The sequence below is a fragment of the Oncorhynchus clarkii genome, chromosome 24 (genome assembly GCF_045791955.1).
Source record: "Oncorhynchus clarkii lewisi isolate Uvic-CL-2024 chromosome 24, UVic_Ocla_1.0, whole genome shotgun sequence".
In the NCBI taxonomy this organism is placed as follows: domain Eukaryota; kingdom Metazoa; phylum Chordata; class Actinopteri; order Salmoniformes; family Salmonidae; genus Oncorhynchus; species Oncorhynchus clarkii.
The window spans coordinates 17,708,975-17,728,669 of NC_092170.1; the positions used below are offsets into that span (position 1 = coordinate 17,708,975).

A 19,695-nucleotide genomic window follows, 5' to 3' on the forward strand; every position below is an offset into this window, starting at 1 on the left:
AGTAAAATTATAGTAGTTTATCAGTGGGTGTTTGCAAGTGTATATTTAAGTGGGGCTGTGATCGAAGGCGTACGCGCGCGTCGCTGTCAGTTTGCGAACGCAAGCGCGTCACCGACTCCGAAGGCAACTGCGGTAAGTAAAACAAGGATTGGTCGAGAGACAATTCGGCATACTTTAAACTCGAGATCAGAAGTCCCTTATTTTGGATCAAAAAACATCCGCTTGGCTTTCATAACTGGCCGAACTTGTTAAAGTTTTTCAGGAGAAACTATAGGGTAAGTGTAAATTATTTTGCATCAGATATTGAGTATCGAAGAAATGCTAGGTGGGGAAAATGACGATGTGGCTGTAGTTTTTGCGCCTCCTTTTTATGTCTCAAAATGGCGGACAGGCCGCTTGGAGCAGCAGGTAGCTAGCTAGCTGGTCATCAGAGTTGTAAATGACTGTGTTAACCAACTAGTGGCACTGGTCGATTTGCATGTAAGTAACTTATTAACCTGCTTTAAGTTACCATTTGAATCTAACTTGCACCTATTTTTCCAAGTAAATGATCAAAATGATTCGATAATTTTATATCAACTTTACTGCTCACAAGGCAGCTAACTAATGTTGTTCAGACAGTGGAAATAATCATAAATTATGTGTGTAGGTAGCTAACCTAATAAACTAGTTTATTTACTGACATGTTGCAATATCTTTTATCGATGTAGCTAGTTAACTTTAACTAATATTTTGCTGAGTATATTGGTGAAGTTCAATTCATTACTTCACCTCGCATTCGAATTGTTAGGCTAGCTAGCGTGCGCGCTCTAGTCTACCCTGCGTTCGCTTTGCGATCATATGTAGGTCATGATTTGAGACCGTTATTAAACATACACGCTACAAATACTTACCAACTAATGTGTGGTGTTGTCGAGTGTAAAACTATATCTAGCTATCTGCTTGAACACTTTGTGACAAGCTAGATAACTTTAGCTAGGTAACGTTACCTACGATTTTAGAATGTTCAATAATGGGAAAGGGCGTATGCAATCGGTTGTATTTAATTTATTTTGACATCTATTTAGTAAGTAACTAGCTAAGTCTAAATATGTTATTTTTCTAGTTTTGACCGAATGTCATGTGAAACAATAGCTGTGGTCTGACATTTTGATACCTTTTTTAGCTCCGCTAGCTACCAAGCTAGTTGTATTTTTCCTGTGTAGCCACTGGCTACCCTACTCCATCCATAACGTTACATCCAGTCAACTGGACAACTTTGATCAACATTTTGTGAAATGTCATCAGCAAGGCTCTACATTAGCCCGGTACCGTTTTTACAGAAATCTTTCACTGCATGTTGGCTCTGTTTCACGAATCACCTAAGTCTGAATTTATGCATTCAGTTTATAAAAATAAGGGTGGAGCACATTGGTGAAAAAAAAGGAGTTGTAGGAAAACTACCATTTGTATTGACCAATAACTTCAGCTTGAAGCCTATGTTTTCTAAAATACTTTTTTCTTTTATTTGGTGATTGATATCGATTAAGGATCGAGTATAGTCTGATCACATGTGGGTTGAAAGGCAGTGATACCCTCTATTCGGTTAGAAAAGACACCACCCCTCTGCTACTGCAGAATGGATCCTTCAGCCAGCATCGCTTTGAAACTGACAAGTCATTCTCCTCTTCGCCCGCCTTGTGGATGGTACCCCTGTCTTGTTTGTAGCCTGGATCCTTTGCTTTACAGCACCTCCCCTTAATGTACCACTTCATCCTGGACAGACCAGAGCTTGGCTACGCCTGTAAGGATTGCTGCAGCAGCTGATGCAACGGAAATTATGATGGGATTGTTTTAGGAGTGGCGCTTCAATTAATAACTCGGTAGCTATAATTCCTCCTCCAGTTGTCGCTAATGTGGTTCTTGGTTGAATAGGTACAGTCATTTATGTAAGCAATCAGAGATGTTGAAGTTCTAAGATCTGTTAATAGGCTACTTGTTTGTGGTTGCAGGCTTGACAACTTTCCAGACTCATTTAGAAAATAAAGCACATTATTATCGTGAGAATATAAACACGTGTGCCCTCAAAAGTATCTATTGTGCAAAATGGCTAATCAGTAATCATTGTATTTGTGTTTCTCATAATGGCCTCAATACACACATGCTGTGATATTTGGCTGTTATCAGAGGTGGGACTATGTCAACTGGACTGAGTGTTCAGCCTGCCTTTCAGTTTTTTGAGTAGTACCTGACCAATAGCGACATCAAAAATGTGTTTTTTCAGATTGCTCTGGGGAGGGTGTTTGATTACCCTCTCTGTGGAGGAGGCGGCAGGGTAAGGGAGATGGAGAGGATGAGACGGGGTGTGTCATTCTTGTGAATGCCGAGTGCCTCACTGACAGTCAGCACCAGATGCCCACGTTACCCTGATTTGAGCTTCAGCCCAGAGGTCACAGTAGGACAGTGGCTGACCTTCAGCACAGGAGGACTGGTCTAACACACACACACACGCACACTGCTAGTAATGACCTGCCAGGCCAGCAGCTCCCCTCCTTTCTCCGGATCTGGGACAGCCAGGTTGGGTTCACCTTCACATGACTGCTTGGTGCCACTGCTCATTCAATGGGTTTTGATTGGAAATCAGTCTTTCCAGGATTCTGTAATCCCACATTTTTGAATCAATAATTTCCTGCATATTATGCGAGGACTTGGAAATCACTGCACTATTTCCGCATAAGTCAAACCATCACAATATTGTTGCATAAAACTGACCCATCACTGCAGTACAAAAAGGCCTGCTATTTCAACTAATCACTGCACATTTACTGCATAATAGGGGTCAATCAAGCCACCTCTCACCCAAGAACATTCCCCCAATTTGTCAATTGATGCATATGTCAGAATTGCCTTAGCAAAATCTGGCATTTTTGCCTGAAATTCCCCCCGACATCCTGGAAAGACTGGGAAATATGGTGACTGTATGTGTATCTTCTGTTAGCTTATGCCATTGTTCTATATAGCAGCTTGATTCCCAAATCCTGTAATGCATAACTAAAAATGGATAATGTCTTGATCCCTGATTTGCACAGTGCACTGCGTAGCCTATACTGAAAACCCTTAATTTTATATGTTCTCATCAGTTTAATGTTGGCCTATGTGCAGTCAACTTGGATTTGCTAAGTAGCCTTATCCTATGTAATTTTGGTGCATTTTAAAGCACTTTGAGATTAATTATGTAATGGAATAGCATTATAAAAGTTTGTCTTGTGTCAGTGGTTTAGCTCACTGATGTGTTGCCCTGGCCTGTTGCAGCACCTCTTCTCAGACTCTCCCAGAGTCCTGTTTGTAGCACAGACCAGTGTTGCTGCTGAGCACAGCACTCCCTCAGAGGATGTTTACTTTGATCTGCTAATCATGGCTTTTCTATCAGGGGACTCTAAAAGCATTGATGGCTAGACCATGCTTTATTGGACTCACTTAGCTTCTCGGCAGCAGCAGTGCACATTCAGTCACTGCACTCGATCATGATTCCTCCCTCCTGCAATCTGTTTCAATTGGACTGCTTAAATATGCATGGAAGGAAGAGTAGCCAAGATTGACTTCTCCCACAACTCTCACTGGGATGTGGCTAGTCAACAACGCTAAGATATGTTCAGTTTGATATGTGTTAAGTTTAAGAATGAATGCTATGTGAATGAATAGTAGCAGCAGCCTTTCATTTTATCCCTGGATACTTTAGCAGCCAGCCCAGTTGATATCCCCTGGAAGACTGCAGTGTGTGCCAGATGTTCAATCCCATCATTATCAATTAGTGATAAAGCTCTTCAAATAATTTCTGCAGGAGTGCCCTGCTTGCCTAGAAGGGAAATACTGTGCAAAGCTGGTAATTATTTACAGAATAACTAGCTCTGAAAATCCCATCTGAATGTAGCCTAGGCTATGTTGGAGGTTCTGGCTGTTCCAGCTGTTATTTTAGGAGAACCCCCCCCCCCCCCTGATTGGCCATGTAGTCATGGGTGAACAGGGTGAACAGGAGGGGGCTGAGCACGCACCCTTGTGGGGCCCCAGAGTTGTGGTGATGTTTCCTACCTTCACCACCTGGGGGCGGCTCGTCAGGAAGACAAGGACCCAGTTGCACAGGGCGGGGTCGAGACCAATGGTCTCGAGCTTAATGACGAGTTTGGAGGGTACTGTGGTAAATGCTGAGCTGTAATCGATGAACAGCATTCTTACATAGGTATTCCTTTTATCCAGGTGGGTTAGGGCAGTGCAGTGTGATTGCGTAGTCTGTGGACCTATTAGGGTGGTAAGCAAATTGGAGTGGGTCTAGGATGTCAGGTATGGTGGAGGTGATATGATCTCTCAAAGCACTTCATGATGACGGAAGTGAGTGCTACAGAGTGATAGTCATTTTGCTCAATGGTGACCCTCCTTGAAGCATGCGGGAACAGCAGACTGGGATAGGGATTGATTGAATATGTCTGTAAACACACCAGCCAGCTGGTCTGTGCATGCTCTGAGGACGTGGCTAGGGATGCTGTCTGTGCCGGCAACCTTGCGAGGGTTAACACGTTTATGTTTTACTCACGATGGCTGTGGTGAAGGAGAGTCTGCAGGTTTTGGTAGCGGGCAGTGGCACTGTCCTCAAAGCGAGCAAAGAAGTTGTTTAGTTTGTCTGGGAGCAAGACGTCAGTGTCCGCGACGGGGATGGTTTTCTTTTTGTAATCCGTGATTGACTGTAGACCCTGCCAATAACAGTGGGGAGAACTAGTATTTGATAGACTGCCGATTTTGCAGGTTTTCCTACTTACAAAGCATGTAGAGGTCTGTATTTTTTTTTTTTTATCATAGGTACACTTGTGAGAGACGGAATCTAAAAATCCAGAAAATCACTCATTTTTAAGTAATTCATGTGCATTTTATTGCATGACAAAAGTATGATACATCAGAAAAGCAGAAAAAAGCATTTTAATATTTGGTATAGAAACCTTTGTTTGCAATTACAGAGATCATATGTTTCCTGTAGTTCTTGACCAGGTTTGCACACACTGCAGCAGGGGTTTTTGCCCACTCCTCCATTACAGACCTTCTCCAGATCCTTCAGGTTTCGGGGCTGTCGCTGGGCAATACGGACTTTCAGCTCCCTCCAAAGAATTTCTATTGGGTTCAGGTCTGGAGACTGGCTAGGCCACTCCAGGACCTTGATGCTTCTTACGGAGCCACTCCTTAGTTGCCCTGGCTGTGTGTTTTGGGTCGTTGTCATGCTGGAAGACCCAGCCACGATCCATCTTCAATGCTCTTACTGAGGGAAGGAGGTTGTTGGCCAAGATCTCGCGATACATGGCCCCAAAGAATGATGTTTCCACCTCCATGCTTCACGGTTGGGATGGTGTTCTTTGGGTTGTACTCATCCTTCTTCTTCCTCCAAACACAGCAAGTGGAGTTTAGACGAAAAAGCTCTATTTTCGTCTCAAGACCGCATGACCTTCTCCCATTCCTCCTCTGGATCATCCAGATGGTCATTGGCAAACTTGCGTGCGCTGCAGGATTTTAATCCATGGCAGCGTAGTGTGTTACTACTGGTTTTCTTTGAGACTGTGGTCCCAGCTCTCTTCAGGTCATTGACCAGGTCCTGCCATGTAGTTCTGGGCTGATCCCTCACCTTCCTCGTGATCATTGATGCCCCACGAGGTGAGATCTTGCATGGAGCCCCAGACCGAGGGTGATTGGCGGTCATCTTGAACTTCTTCCATTTTTCGAATAATTGAGCCAACAGTTGTTGCCTTCTCACCAAGCTGCTTGCCTATTGACCTGTAGCCCATTCCAGCCTTGTGCAGGTCTACAAATGTATCCCTGATGTCCTTACATATCTCTCTGGTCTTGGCCATTGTGGAGAGGTTGGAGTCTGTTTGATTGAGTGTGTACGACAGGTGTCTTTTATACAGGTAACGAGTTCAAACAGGTGCAGTTAATACAGGTAATGAGTGGAGAACAGAAGGGCGGCTTAAAGAAAAACGAACAGGTCTGTGAGAGCTGGAATTCTTACTGCTTGGTAGGTGATCAAATACATATGTCATGCAATAAAATGCAAATTAATAAAACAATCATACAATGTGATTTTCCGTTTTTTTTTTTATTCTGTCTCTCACAGTTGAAGTGTCTCTATGATACAAATTACAGACCTCTACGTACGTGCTTTGTAAGTTGGAAACCCTGCCGATTTTGCAGGTTATCAAATACTTGTTCTCCCCACTGTACATCTTGAATTGTGACTCTATTTTGTCTCCATACTGACGCTTAGCTTGTTTGATTGCCTTGCAGAGGGAATAGCTACACTGTTGGTATTCGGTCCAAGGGAATAGCTACACTGTTGGTATTCGGTCAGGTTTCCAGTCGCCTTGCCATGATTAAAAGCGGTGGTTCGTGCTTTCTGTTTTGCGCGTATGCTGCCATTGATCCACAGTTTCTGGTTGGGGAAGGTTTTAATAGTCACCGTGAGTACAACATCACCGATGCACTTGCTAATAAACTCGCCCACCGAATCGGCGTATACGTCCAATATTGTTGTCTGAGGCTACCCGGAACATAATCCAGTCCACGTGATCGAAGCAATCATGGAGAGTGGAATCAGATTTGTCGGACCAGCATTGAACAGACCTGAGCACGGGCGTTTCCTGTTTTAGTTTCTGTCTATAGGCTGGGAGCAACAAAATGGAGTCGTGGTCAGATTTGCCAAAAGGAGGGTGAGGGAGGGCTTAGTTTGTGTCTCGGAAGTTAGAGTAGCAATGATCTAGAATGCTGCCAGCCCGGGTCGCGTATTCTATATGCTGATAACATTTAGGGAGCCTTGTTTTCAGATTAGCTTCGTTAAAGTCACCAGCTACAATAAATAAAGCCTCAGGATTAGAGGTCGACCGACTATGAATTTTCAACGCCGATACCGATTATTGGAGGACCAAAAAAAATCTGATACCGATTTAAATCGGCCAATTTTTTTTATTTCCAATAATGACAATGCTGAATGAACACTTATTTTAACTTAATATAATACATCAATAAAAATCAATTTAGCCTCAAATAATGAAACATGTTTAAATGATGCAAAAACAAAGTGTTGGAGAAGAAAGTAAAAGTGCAATATTTGCCATGTGAAAAAAGCAGCGCAGGACAGGCTAGATAACTACACATGGTTGATGATATTACTAGTTTAACTAGTGATTATGGTTGATTGTTTTTTATAAGATAAGTTTAATGCTAGCTAGCAACTTACCTTGGCTTCTACTGCATTTGCGTAACAGGCAGACTCCTCGTGGAGTGCAATGAGAGGCAGGTGGTTAGAGCATTGGACGAGTTAACCATAAGGTTGCAAGATTGAATCCTGGAGCTGACAAGGTAAAAATCTGTCGTTCTGCCCCTGAATAAGGCATTTAACCCACCGTTCCTAGCCTGTCATTGAAAATAAGAATGTGTTAACTGACTTGCCTAGTTAAATAAAGGTGTAAAAAAAAAAAAATGCCAAATCGGTGTTCAAAAATACCGATTTCCGATTATGAAAACTTGAAATCGGCCCTGATTAAATCGGTCGACCTTTAGTAATAATACATCAAGATAACAAAATGCTGCTTAGTTTCTTTAGAACATGAAGCGACCATTTCTGTTGGCGCCATGATGAAGACATTCATTATTTAATGTGACCACATGAGTTGAAAGCATCCAGTCAGACTATGGTGTCCTGAAATGTATCGTGGAAACCAGTCATTTGATTTAAACTCCACGTATAACCAGTTATACTTTTAATCCTTGTTTTGACTTCATTACTTGCTTTTGTCAGGTCCCTTCGGTAGTTATCAGGGACATGTTTCATGTTTTACATTATTGACTGTAGCAGGGCTCTACGCTGACCTTGCTTACAAGGAGAATTTGTGGGCCTAAGTTGAAGAATGTAAGTGCACAGAAGACCTATTCGCACGGGACTAGTATTACTAGAGAAAATTTATTATGTAATTATTAACCCTGAATGGTTGTTAATCCAGAGGCCAATTCAGATGGGATTATTTTTTCTTTGCCAAACTCCCCCCTGTAATTGTTTCTTTGTTTCATTAAATTGACTTTTTTTCCCAATGCGTGAAGATATTTCAATAAGTCCAGGGATACACCGATAACTTGAGCTTTTGTTCCCAAGTTTGTAAACCATACCAAACCATTTTTGGTATAGATTCGCCATAATATTCGAATTGAGGAAGTGTCATCATAATCCTTAGGATAATTTAGCCAACTGCAGTATGTCCTAAATGCTTCCTAGCCTTGAGATGCATTTTAAGACTATGGATGCGAAAGTGAACGTATCATTTCCAAAAGTTTAGGTCAGTTTTATTGTTCTTTGCCATCTATTAACAGCAAGGGTTACATTAAATGATCACAATTTTTTTACTGGTCATTTAGCAATGTTAAATTAATATGCACAAAACATTTACAGTACCAGTCAAAAGTTTGGACACCTTTTTTAAAACTATTTTCTACATTGTACAATAGTAGTGACTGCATCAAAACGATGTAATAGCACATATGGAATCATGTACAGTTGAAGTCAAAGTTTACATACACCTTAGCCAAATATATTTAAATCCAGTTTTTCACAATTCCAGACATTTAATCCTAGTGAAAGTTCCCTGTTTTAGGTCAGTTAGGATCACCACTTTATTTTTAAGATTGTGAAATGTCAGATTAATAGTAGTGATTTATTTAAGCTTTTGTTTCTTTCATCACATTCCCAGTGGGTCAGAAGTTCACATACACTCAATTAGTATTTGGTAGCATTGCCTTTAAATTGTTTAACTTGGGTCAAACATTTCGGGTAGCCTTCCACAATGTTCCCATAATAAATTGGGTGAATTTTGGCCCATTCCTCCTGACAGAGCTGGTGTAACTGAGTCATGTTTGTAGGCCTCCTTGTGCGCACAAGCTTTTTCAGTTCTGCCCACACATTTAAGGGATTGAGGTCAGGGCTTTGTGATGGACACTCCAATACCTTGACTTTGTTGTCCTTAAGCCAGTTTGCCACAACTTTAAGTATGCTTGGGGTCGTTGTCAATTTGGAAGACTTGAATGTCCACATGGACCATGACCCCAAGCATACTTCCAAAGTTGTGGCCTACCAAGCTTAAACTGAGTTCTTGATGTTGCTTCAATATATCCACACAAATTGTCTCCCTCATGATACCATCTATTTTGTGAAGTGCACCAGCCCCTCCTGCAGCAAAACACCCCACAACATGATGCTTCCACCCCTGCGCTTCACGGTTGGGATGGTGTTCTTCGGCTTGCAAGCCTCCCCCTTTTTCCTCCAAACATAACGATGGTCGTTTTGGCCAAACAGTTCTGTTTTTGTTTGATCAGACCAGAGGACATGGCTTCTTCCTTGCTGAGCGGCCTTTCATGTTATGTCGATATTGGTCTCGTTTTTACTGTGGATGTAGATACTTTTGTACCTGTTTCCTCCAGCATCTTCTCAAGGTCCTTTGCTGTTCTCGGATTGATTTGCACTTTTCTCACCACATTACGTTCATCTCTAGGAGACAGAACGCGTCTCCTTCCTGAGCGGTATGACGGCTGCATGGTCCCATGGTGTTTATACTTGCGTTTTATTTTGTACAGATGAACATGGTACCTTCATGCATTTGGAAATTGCTCCCAAGGATGAACCAGACTTGTGGAGGTCTACAATTTTTTTTCTGCGGTATTGGCTGATTTCTTGTGATTTTCCCATAATGTCAAGCAAAGAGGCACTGAGTTTGAAGGTAGGTTGTGAAATACATCCACAGGTACACCTCCAATTGACTCAAATTATGTCAATTAGCCTATCAGAAGCTTCTAAAGCCATGGCACAATTTTCTAAGCTGTTTAAAGGCACAGTCAACTTAGTGTACAGTCGTGGCCAAAAGTTGAGAATGACACATTAATTTTCAGTCTCTCAGTTTGTATGATGGCCATTTGCATATACTCCAGAATGTTATGAAGAGTGATCAGATTAATTGCAAAGTCCCTCTTTGCCATGCAAATGAACTGAATCCCCCCAAAACCTTTCCACTGCATTTCAGCTCTGCCACAAAAGGGCCAGCTTACATCATGTCAGTGACTCTCTCATTAACACAGGTGTGAGTGTTGACGAGGACAAGGCTGGCGATCACTCTGTCATGCTGATTGAGTTCGAATAACCTAAATCAACCATTTATCGGATCATCAAGAACTTCAAGGAGAGGTGTTCAAATGTTGTTTAGAAGGTTTAGGGTGCCCAAGAAAGTCCAGCAAGCTCCAAGACCATCTCCTAAAATTGATTCAGCTGTGGGATCGGGGCACCACCAGTACAGATCTTGCTCAGGAATGGCAGCAGGCAGGTGAGAGTGCATCTGCGTGCACAGTGAGGCAAAGACTTTTGGAGGATGGCCTGGTGTCAAGAAGGGCTGAAAAGAAGTCACTTCTCTCCAGGAAAAACATCAGGGACAGACTGATATTCTGCAAAAGGTTCAGGGATCTGACTACTGAGGACTGGGGTAAAGTCATTTTCTCTGAATCCCATTTTCTGATTGTTTGGGGCTTCAGGAAAAAAAGCTTGTCCGGAGAAGACAAGGTGAGCGCTTCCATCAGTCCTGTGTCATGCCAACAGTAAAGCATCCTGAGACCATTCATGTGTGGGGTTGCTTCTCAGCCAAGGGAGTGGGCTCTCTCACAATATTGCCTAAGAACACAGCCATGAATAAAGAATGGTACCAACACATCCTCCGAGAGCAACTTCTCCCAACCAACCAGGAACAGTTTGGTGACGCACAATGCCTTTTCCAGCATGATGGAGCACCTTGCCATAAGGCAAATGTGATAAATAAGTGGCTCGGGGAACAAAATATTGATATTTTGGGTCCATGGCCAGGAAACTCCCCAGACCTTAATCCCATTGAGAATTTGTGGTCAGAAGTTAATTGACAGCATGCCAGGGCAGATTGCAGAGGGTTTGAAAAAGAAGGGTCAACACTGCAAATATTGACTCTATGCATCAACATGGAATTGTCAATTAAAGCCTTTGACACTTATGAAATGCTTGTAATTATACTTCAGTATTCCATAGTAACATATGACAAAAATATCTATAGACACTGAAGCAACATACTGTGGAAATTTAAAATTTGTGTCATTCTCAAAACGGTTGGCCACGACTGTGAACTTCTGACCCACTGGAATTGTGACAAGGCATTATAAGTGAAATAATCTCTCTAAACAATTGTTGGAAAAATTACTTGTCATGCACGAAGTAGATGTCCTAACCGACTTGCCAAAACTATAGATTGTTAACTTCTTGGTGACGGCAGTATTTTCTCGTCCGGATGAAATGCATTTCTAAATTCAACCCCATGCTACTCATCCCCAGAAGATTAGATATGCATATTATTAGTAGATTTGGATAGAAACCACTCTGAAGTTTCTAAAACTGTTTGAATCATGTCTGTGAGTATAGCAGAACTTATTTAGCAGGCGAAACCCCGAGGACAAACCATTCAGATTTTTTTATTTTGAGGTCACTCTCTTTTCAATGGGTGTATATTGGGAATCCAGATTTCTAAGGGACCTTCTTGCCGTTCCGATCGCTTCCACTGGATGTCAACAGTCTTTGGAAATTTGTTGAGGTTTTTTCCTTTGTGTAATGAAGTACGGCCTTCTTGAACGAGGGTCACCTGAAGTGTACTGTTAGAGACGCTTGACCAGAAAGCGTGCTTCAGTTTGTTTTCTTCCTGTATTGAATACAGATCATCCCGTCTTCAGTTTTATCGATTATTTATTTACGGTTACAAAAGTAGTTTGAAATGTTTTGGCAAAGTTTACAGCTAACTTGAGATATTTTGTAGTCACGTTGCACAAGTTGGAACCAGTGTTTTTCTGGATCAAACGCGCCAAATAAATGGACATTTTGGATATATATCGACGGTATTAATCGACCAAAAGGACCATTTGTGATGTCTATGGGACATATTGGAGTGCCAACAAAAGCAGCTCATCAAAGGTAAGGCATGAATTATATTTTTTATTTCTGCGTTTTGTGTTGCACCTGCAGGGTTGAAATGGTTTCTCTCTTTGTTTACGGCGGTGCTATCCTCAGATAATAGCATCGTTTGCTTTCGCCGAAAAGCCTTTTTGAAATCTGATATGTTGGCTGGATTCACAAGTGTAGCTTTAATTTGCTATCTTGCATTTGTGATTTAATGAAAGTTTGATTTTTATAGTAATTTATTTGAATTTGGCGCTCTGCATTTTCCCTGGCTTTTGCCCACGCTAGCGTCCCACATATCCCAGAGAGGTTAACAAGAAATTGAGTGGTTGAAAAGCGTGTTAATTGCTCCGACCTAAGTGTATGTAAACTTCCGACTTCTACTGGAGTAACCAAGTGTTATACAAATCAAAAAAAAAATTGAGCTTCTTCAGTGTAGCCACCCTTTGCCTTTGACAGCTTTGCGTGCTTTTGTCATTCTCTCAACCAACTTCAACTGGAATGCTTTTCCAACAGTCTTGAAGGAGTTCCCACATATACTGAGCACTTGTTGGCTGCTTTTCCTTTATGCAGTCTAACTCATCCCAAACCATCTCAATTGGGTTGAGGTTGGGTGATTGTGGGGCCAGCACTAAAATAGCCCTGACACTGCCTGGAGGTGTGTTGAATCATTGTCATGTTGAAAAACAAATTATAGTCCCAGTAAGCACAAATCAGATGGGATTGTGTATCGCTGCAGAATGCTATGGTAGCCATGCTGGTTAAGTGTGCCGCCTCCATGCATCACGGTGGGAACCACACATGCGTAGATCTGTTCACCTACTCTGCGTCTCACAAAGACACAGCGGTTTGAACCAAAAATCTCATTTGGACTCATCAGACCAAAGGACAAATTTCCACCAACTAATGTCCAACTAATGTCAGTTTCTTGGCCCAAGCAAGTTTCTTCTTCTCATTGGTGTCCTTTAGTAGTGGTTTCTTTGCAGCAATTCAACCATGAAGGCCTGATTTCATGCAGTCTCCTCTGAACAGTTGATGTGTGTTACTTGAACTCTGTAGCATTTATTTGGGCTGCAATTTGAGGCTGGTAACTAATGAACTTGTCCCCTGCAGCAGAGGTAACTCTGGGTCTTCCTTTCCTGTGGTGGTCCTCGTGAGCCAGTTTCATCATAGCACTTGATGGTTTTTGTGACTGCACTTGAAGAAACTTTCAAAGTTCTTTGTTTCGTTTTTACTGACCTTCATGTCTTAAAATAATGGACTGTTGTTTCTTTGCTTATTTAACTTATGGCTAGAGGTTCCGCTAGCGCTACCCCTTGACAACAACATTCTGCTGAAAAGGCAGTGCGCGAAATTCAAAAATATCTTTTAGAAATATGTAACTTTCACATTAACGTGCAATACACCAAATGAAAGACACTTCTTGTTAATCTACCCATCGTGTCTGATTTCAAAAGGGCTTTACAGCGAAAGAACAACATATGAAGTCAGAGCCAAGTCAAACACACAGCCATTTTTCCAGCCAAAGAGTGAAGTCACAAAAACAGAAACATAGATAAAATGAATCACAAACCTTTGATCTTCATCAGATGACACTCATATGACATGTTACACAATACATGTATGTTTTGTTCGATAAAGTTCATATTTATATCCAAAAATCTGTTTACATTGGCGCGTTACATTCAGTGATGTTTTGCTTCCTGTGATTTTGCAGAGAGCCACATGAATTTACAGAAATACTCATAATTAATAAACATTGATAAAAGATACAAGCGTTATTCACATAATTAAAGATGCACTTCTCCTTAACCTCTCAACCACCCATACCGGATCCGGGATAATTGTCATCAGCAACGCTGAATAGCATAGCGCCACAGTCAATATTACTAGAAAATATTCATATTCATGAAATCACAAGTGCAATATTGCAAAACACAGCTTAGCCTTTTGTTAATCCACCTGTCGTGTCAGATTGTGAAATTATGCTTTACAGCGAAAGCAATGCAAGCGTTTAAGTTTATCGATCACTCGACAAAACAATAAGTACACTTAGCATCAGGTAACTTGGTCACAAATCAGAAAAGCAATCAAATTAATCGTTTACCCTTTGATCTTCGGATGTTTTCACTCACGAGACTTCCATAAAGATACTTTTTATATCCATATACCTCCGTTAGTTTGGTGCGTTATGCCCAGGAATCCACCGAAAAGAGCGGCCACGACATCGCAGACAAATTCCAAATTATGTCCACAGAAACATGTCAGATGTTTTTTATAATCAATCCTCAGGGTGTTTTTCAAATATCTATTAGATAATATCAACCGGGACAGTTGGCTTTTCACTAGGGCCGGGAGTAACAATGGCCACCTTTCTCTTTTGCGCGCACAATTCACTCCAGGAGCCCCCACCTATCCACTTACGCAATGTGGTTGTTCATGCTCATTCTTCAAAATAAAAGCCTGAAACTGTCTGAAGACTGACACCTTGAGGAAGCAATAGGAAAAGGAATCTGGTTGATATCCCTTTTAAATGGAGCTATGGAACATGGACTTTTCAAAATAGAAGCCACTTCCTGGTTTGATTTTTTTCAGGGTTTTGCCTGCAATATCAGTTCTGTTATACTCCGACAATATTTTGACAGTTTTGGAAACTTAAGTGTTTTCTATCCTAATCTGCCGTTTCAGTGAAGCTGTTTATAAAGGCAATAGGGTGGCTACTTTGAATCTCAAATATTCTGTTTTGTTTAACACTTTGTTGGTTACTGCGTGATTCCATGTGTTATTTCATAATTGATATCCTGGAATGAGTAGGTGTCAACTTGACTGGTACTGTAAATAATAGCATTCACTGTGAAAGTTGATACATGTAGGCCCTTCATATATAGGCTATGCATAGCATTTTGTTCAATTTATCCAATATTTTTTTGTTTCTCAAACCGTGAGCAACACCTGTGAAACTCCGAAATTTCTCTAATGTTGATTCACACGGGACTAGCATTATCAGAGGACCTCGGAGTTTGCCCAAAAACTGTTATTCTGGTTCGAATTATTACGCTCCTGCCATGTAAAAATTAATGACATGGCAGATTCGGATGGGACTAAAATGACGTGGTGTTTTGTGCACGTAATTACATTACCCGACCACTCCCAGTAAGACTTATCCCTTATGACTAGGGCTAAAGAATTGTTGAAGCCCATTTGAAAAAAGAGGTGACACATTGTTTTCTTTCTAGTAGTGATGCAAGGATGAGTGTCAATCTGTGGTCACTGTATTTTCCATGGCATAGGGAAGTAATCATTGCAACTATTATGATCTGATTTATTTTCACTTTTCCACGTGCACTGGTGCTCCTAAATAAAAATTCCAGGTCCCACAGCAAAATATTTTGGCGCATATGCAAGTAAAATGGTCGCACTGTAGAGCCCTGGCCTTGACCGATTATTCATCCAATAACCACAGCAGTCAGGTGACAGACGAGAGGTAGTTAGGGCCCTGCATTCATAAAGCTAGTGCTGATCTAGGATCAGTTTAGCTTTTCAAATAGACAGGAGACCTGATCCTAGATCATTTTCCTAAACCGAGAGGCTTTGAGTACAGGCCCAGGGCTTCAACATTTAATGTACTCTATATTCAAAGCCAATTTGGATTGTTGTGGGGGTGGCGACAGCAAAGGAATCATGCTATTGTGATTGGTACTTGGATGTGGGAATCTGGGAAAGGGAATGCAGTGATATTGGACTTGCCCCCGGGCAGGGATTCTTCTAAATCCCTATTGCTGTATTCTTTGTTTGGCACAGTATGGTAGAGCTGCTAAATACTACATGCTGCTAAATAGCACGTGTGCGCCACCCATTGTTTCCATCATTCCATAGAAGTGTACCCCTGAAGCATTTGCCATTCCTTTGTTCATGGCTTTGTTGGACTTCAGAAAGGCATTGACTAAATGCAATATCAGTGTACATGACTATTGTAAGGATTAATATGTTGAAGAAATTCAACGGTTATTTGCTGGGTTCTGTTAGCCTGTTGACTCATGCTTACAGCTCTCTAGATTTTGATCAATATGCTATTGTAGGCCTACAGTTAATCTGCTTGCTGCTTTCATTATTCTTACATTTTTATAATCAGATGTCAACTAGCCTACTAGTCTTAGTTGATTGTAAATCAAGATATTGTAAATTCACCTACACCTCACTGTTTGAAGGCTGTGAGAACTTGCATCACCGTTACGAATCCCTTTTGGCCCGACAGTCTAGGGGAGATGGTAACGAGACCCATAACATAACTCATGCAAATTATAATAGTGAAAAAGTAAAAGTGAGAAGGGGGGGGGGCTGAGCTGGACCCAAGGAAAGGAACAATAAGCATCCAAAACACCCCTAAGCTAACTAACCAAAAATACAGTGGGTGGTCCACCCAGTTTTAACTAGTGTTAACAAAGTTTGCCTACGGGTAGTGTACACAAACACCATAACCAAAAACAATACTCACAGGTGAGGACAAAGTGATATGGAGGTGCTCAAACAGATCCCAATACATATCGAGCGATAGAGAGACATAGTAGGAGAGGGTGAAACAGAGCGATCTACAGACATATGGCATTTACAGAGAGATTGAGCTCTAGAGCAAACCAACTGACAGGGTTTTTAAACCAAGGGAAAGGAACTGTGATTGGGTAGGAAACAGGAGGAGGTGTGTCTTCTGATTGATGATTTGATTGGTGACTGATTGGGGAGTGATGATTTTCACCTGTGAGGGGAGAAGGAGAGAAAAGAACACAGGACACACACACAGGATACCTGTATCCGTAACAATCACAAACACTGCTTTTTTTTATAACAGTTATTGACATTACTTAGATGTTTTCAAACATTGTTTTCCTGTTTTTAGTGTCAGTGGAGTGTTGACCAAGAACGTTTCCCTGTGAATTGAGGCATTCTTAGAATATTGATTCCTTACTGGAGGTTGACCGATTAATCGGAATGGCTGAATAATTAGGGCCGATTTTCAAGTTTTCATAACAATCGGAAATCAGTACTTTTGGACACAAATTTGGTGTATTTATTTATTTTTATTATTATTATTATTATTTTACACCTTTATTCAACTAGGCAAGTCACTTAACCTCTTATGGCTGCATCCCTTGTTCTCAATTTCCGCCTGAAGACATACCCTAATCTAACTGCCTGTAGCTCAGCCCCAGAGGCAAGGATATGCATATTCTTGTTATCATTTGAATGGAAACATTCTGAAGTTTGTGGAAATGTTCATTGAATGTAGGAGAATATAACACAGTAGATCTGATGGAAGAAAAGAGAGAGCATACGTTTTCTGTTTTTTATTGCTGTAGTATCTTTCACATGTACTAGAATAGGATGCTGGAGATAATTTTGATGGATAACACAAGAGGGCAACTGTAGGGGTGCAAAGTATCAGACTGATAACTTCAGGAATGGTTGAGCTACATGACATTTAGCATGAAGTCACCCAGGTGTCCCACACAAGTTGACCAAATGTACCCAAGTGGCTGAATTGGTGAAGTTATACATTTTGAAGCAAATAACTATATACAAAATACCAAAATGGTATTCTAACACACCCCTACAAAAAACACAAAATACATTTAAAAAAATAAAATAAATAGCAAAATAACAAGGGTAACTATTTATACACTTTCAATATTTGGAAGACCCTCAGTCCTCTACACTATTGTGCTTCTGATGCCATGTGCCATAGCAGTCACTTTCTGCTGTAAAGCAGAGGGTCACCAAGCATGTGGTGCAGGTGATTGGCGACTCCATTTTGCAAAGAATACAACGACGCCTCCATGCTGTGTCCTTTTGGCCCTGAGGCACATCCATGCCTGCAGAAATACATTTGGGCATATGAACACCACTTGTGGTAGGAGCTGGAGGAACCAGCTTCAGTGGGGGATGGACACCTTGGCGCTGGGGGCTCCCATTCGGAGTCAGTGTCACTGTGAAAGAAAATGTTCAGTTAGAATAGTTTCACATATGAGCCCTGTATCAACAGGTATAAAAACAGATATATATGAGTACGGGGAACACAAGGTTGAATATATTATTATAGACCTGCTAGATCTGTCTCATTTATATTATGACAGACCAGCTAGATCTACTGTATTTTATATTATGACATTTCAGCTAGATCTACTGTCTCCATGTCACTTTGGCCATTGTTGTGGGCCTGCCCTCCCCTCAACAGCCTCAAATAGGCTATTTCATGTTGGAGTGGGGTTTGGCGGCAGACACGTGCATCTCACATTTCATTACATTACATTTTTATATATTGCTACTAAAATTGTAAAGAATCTCAAATAATATTTTATATTATTAATTTCAAACAACTGCATTAGCATGAGAAGAACTTACCAGTCCAAAACAATGTCCTCTCCGTTCAAAAAATATTCCTCTATTTGGGAATCGCTAAATGAATCATCCTCCAACAATCTGTCTCACTTCTGTCTCCCGATCAATTTCTTCTAAAATTGTGTGTACATCTGTATATCTAGACTTAGATTTAGCTTTCCCTGACTTAGTCGCCATACTGATTTGATATACACTGCTCAAAAAAATAAAGGGAATACTAAAATAACACATCCTAGATCTGAATGAAATATTCTTATTAAATACTTTTTTCTTTACATACTTGAATGTGCTGACAACAAAAGCACACAAATTATCAATGGAAATCAAATTTATCAACCCATGGAGGTCTGGATTTGGAGTCACACTCAAAATTTAAGTGGAAAACCACACTACAGGCTGATCCAACTTTGATGTAATGTCCTTAAAACAAGTCAAAATGAGGCTCAGTAGTGTGTGTGTGGCCTCCACGTGCCTGTATGACCTCCCTACAACGCCTGGGCATGCTCCTGATGAGGTGGCGGATGGTCTCCTGAGGGATCTCCTCCCAGACCTGGACTAAAGCATCCGCCAACTCCTGGACAGTCTGTGGTGCAACGTGGCGTTGGTGGATGGAGCGAGACATGATGTCCCAGATGTGCTCAATTGGATTCAGGTCTGGGGAACGGGCGGGCCAGTCCATAGCATCAATGCCTTCCTCTTGCAGGAACTGCTGACACACTCCAGCCACATGAGGTCTAGCATTGTGTTGCATTAGGAGGAACCCAGGGCCAACCGCACCAGAATATGGTCTCACAAGGGGTCTGAGGATCTCATCTCGGTACCTAATGGCTGTCAGGCTACCTCTGGCGAGCACATGGAGGGCTGTGCGGCCCCCCCAAAGAAATTCCACCCCACACCTTGACTGACCCACCGCCAAACCGGTCATGCTGGAGGATGTTGCAGGCAGCAGAACGTTCTCCACGGTGTCTCCAGACTCTGTCACGTGCTCAGTGTGAACCTGCTTTCATCTGTGAAGAGCACAGGGCGCCAGTGGCGAATTTGCCAATCTTGGTGTTCTCTGGCAAATGCTAAACGTCCTGCACGGTGTTGGGCTGTAAGCACAACCCCCACCTGTGGACGTCGGGCCCTCCTACCACCCTCATGGAGTCTGTTTCTGACCGTTTGAGCAGACACATGCACATTTGTGGCCTGCTGGAGGTCATTTTGCAGGGCTCTGGCAGTGCTCCTCCTGCTCCTCCTTGCACAAAGGCGGAGGTAGCGGTCCCGCTGCTGGGTTGTTGCCCTCCTAC

At 41.7% G+C, this 19,695-nt stretch overlaps 1 protein-coding gene across 3 annotated transcripts in view; it reads left to right on the forward strand.

Moving 5' to 3' along the window:
* The first annotated feature begins 71 nt into the window (after positions 1-71).
* The window catches only part of LOC139383115 (lissencephaly-1 homolog A), an 81,690-nt gene continuing 62,066 nt past the window's right edge, over positions 72-19,695 (forward strand). The window contains exon 1 of one of the 3 annotated variants that reach the window (XM_071127433.1): positions 72-132. The gene's annotated coding sequence lies outside the window, so the exon portion shown is untranslated. Of the gene's footprint in view, positions 276-370; positions 481-19,695 lie in introns of those variants that run through there. The other 2 variants (XM_071127432.1, XM_071127435.1) reach the window with 2 other exon arrangements.